This window comes from Mustela nivalis, assembly GCF_964662115.1.
Source record: "Mustela nivalis genome assembly, chromosome: 9".
NCBI classification, from domain to species: Eukaryota; Metazoa; Chordata; class Mammalia; order Carnivora; family Mustelidae; genus Mustela; species Mustela nivalis.
The window spans coordinates 67,771,331-67,774,556 of NC_139028.1; positions in this window are offsets into that span (position 1 = coordinate 67,771,331).

Consider the following 3,226-nt stretch of genomic DNA (forward strand, 5'->3'; position numbering starts at 1 on the left):
AAATATTCTACAGTTAATTTTACATAGACTGAAAAGCAAACAATTTTTGTATCTACAGATATATTCTCCACTTACGGTGGCTTTTATGCCACCATGTATATAAAAACAGCCTTGCAAATAACTGGCCAGGAAAGTTACAGTGCATTCTGACTTCCTTTTCTTACCTGTTTGCCACCGGTAATGAGTGCAAGCAGGATAAATTGAACTGCGATGTATTTCAGACTTGTTATCACTGGTGACTTATCCTAAGAAAAGCTGATTAGATGATGCATTCTTCCATTCTCTAGCACAAATACCAAAAAGCCAAACTTCTCCTTCGAATTTGGTATAGTCTGCAGCTGAACTAGAAAGAAACAAGTTATTAGGAGTTTCCTTTCCCAGAAGATGGAATGTAAACCTTTTGTGTTAGGTGTTCCATAAAATAAAAATAGCTTTTTTCCCTGAAAGAATTAAAAACTCCAGTTCCTCTTAGCAACAAAGTAAATTCGAAGTGTGTCTTTGAGAACTAGAAATGTAAAATCATGGCTTCAGCTCTATACTTTAGAGGCCTCTCAGTGTTAGGTGTTTCTAGGAGTTCAGGGAATAAATAATTTAGGGGTAAGCCTTTGATGTACTTGATTTTCTCTTGTGCCTTAGTTTCTCCAAATAGCAGAAGCATCACATTTTGGTGGGAAGTAAAATTTGAGCACGGCTTTCCTGGAATGCTGACCATGTAGACCAACAGAACTTAGCAGAGGATCCTGTAGCAGTTGCTGTTTTAAAGAAGCTGAGTGCAAGGTGTGGCGGTAGGAATCCAGAGCAGAAGATGTAGTGAGCGGGGGGACCTGATGGTGGGCAGGACTGTTGACAAGAGAATTCCAGGCTCTACCTAATCTTTGACAGGCTAGCTCCATTAAAAGGACGTTCTTCAACCCATTATTTAAAATGTCACCACATATGTTGTAATTCTGAGGCATACAGGTAGAAGTTCTGAGCCTGCCTACTAGTGACTTCTGAGGCTTATAATTAGAGAACTCACAAGTTTATCAGCTCCATATTGGTGATTGGTAATTGAGATCCTGGGTGCTATAAAAGGCGAGAGGGATCTAGCTGGTAAGCTTCAGGGCACAATCTTAAAGAATGAAATCCATGGAGAAAATGGTTCAAGGATGTAGGAGTTAGAGAATGTTTCTTTTACCAAAAAAAGGCAGATGACAGAAGACCGGGGGGGGGGGGGTAGAACACAAGATTAGAACTTCTGCAGAACCGTATTTCTTTAAATGTGTACTGTACGAAGGTTTTCATTAGCCGACTTGGGGAAGGGGTGTGCTGGATGTTTTTTCCCCTGGGAAAATCAATGTCTATTGGGAAAAGATTGTCTTCATCAGGGGCTTGCTTTACATACAACCTTGAATGAATGCGTCTGTGGCTTAAAGGAGGAGACTCTCTCACTCTCTCACCCCAGGCAGTCAGATCAGCCCATTGGTTTCCAGATTCCTTCAGCCTGAGATGACCTGATGCTGTCCGGACTTCTTTTCTTTTCCCCGAAGGCCCTGCAGCTTTCTGAGTTTCTGCCTCCCGTCTGAGATCTCTGTCTCTCTGAACGACTATATTCCGTTCTCTGTTCTCTCCATCATCCTTTAGAAATGGTGATGCACTCAAAGCAGTTCAGTGTACTGATCATACTGCTTTCTTCACGGTGTACCTGCAATGAACATTGATTTGCTCGTTTTTATTCAAAATCTCGTCGTCCTGGCAAGTTGGGCTAATAACCTTCGCTCTCGAGTAAGGTTTGTTTACCAGTTTTGTAGCCATATTTGGCAAATCTTAGCAAATAGAAACCCTTTTCCCCCATTTGTTCTTGGAATTGCTCATGTATTGCTTTTCTGACCTTTCTTTAATCTTTGAGACTACTGCATCTTTAAGAAACTAGGCAGATTGGCTAAATAGGCTTGCCAGTAGCTTAGTCACTCCCATAGTGCTTTGGTTTTGAGAGTTGGGAAAACTCTGAGAACTTTAAACCAAACTCAGGAATCCCACTGTTGGCTACACTGTCCCCTTGGTTTAGGCGCTGGACATAGGACCTGTCTGCAGCTAAGTGAACTAGATGGATTTGGGTTTGAGTTTTTGTCACATACTGAAATGTTAAGTCAGCCCTAAATAATGGAAACACTTTATTTTTCTTTTTTTAATTGGAACTTTCTGAAGAAAAAAGTGATGTATAAACCATTTGATATTTAAGACAATAAAGTTTTATCTATAAAGAACTTAGCAAACTCAACACCCAAAGAACAAATAATCCAATCAAGAAATGGGCAGAGGACATGAACAGACATTTCTGCAAAGAAGACATCCAGATGGCCAACAGACACATGAAAAAGTGCTCCATATCACTCAGCATCAGGGAAATACAAATCAAAACCACAATGAGATATCACCTCACACCAGTCAGAATGGCTAAAATCAACAAGTCAGGAAATGACAGATGCCCGCGAGGATGCGGAGAAAGGAGAGCCTTCCTACACTGTTGGTGGGAATGCAGGCTGGTGCAGCCACTCTGGAAAACAGCATGGAGGTTCCTCAAAATGTTGAAAATAGAACTGCCCTATGACCCAGCAATTGCACTACTGGGTATTTACCCTAAAGATACAAACGTAGTGATCCAAAGGGGCACGTGCACCCGAATGTTTATAGCAGCAATGTTCACAATAGCCAAACTATGGAAAGAACCTAGATGTCTATCAACAGATGAATGGATCAAGAAGATGTGGTATATATACACAATGGAATACTATGCAGCCATCAAAAGAAATGAAATCTTGCCATTCGCGACAACATGGATGGAACTAGAGCATATCATGCTTAGCAAAATAAGTCAAGCAGAGAAAGACAACTATCATATGATCTCCCTGATATGAGGAAGTGGTGATGCAACATGGGGGCTTAAGTGGGTAGAAGAAGAATCAATGAAACAAGATGGGATTGGGAGGGAGACAAACCATAAGTGACTCTTAATCTCACAAAACAAACTGAGGGTTGCTGGGGGGAGGGAGGTTGGGAGAAGGGGGTGGGATTATGGACATTGGGGAGGATATGTGCTTTGGTGAGTGCTGTGAAGTGTGTAAACCTGGTGATTCACAGACCTGTACCCCTGGGCATAAAAATATATGTTTATAAAAAATAAAAAATTTAAAAAAAGACTATAAAGTTTTTATCATAAGAAAAAATATAGGCATATGCATAAAAA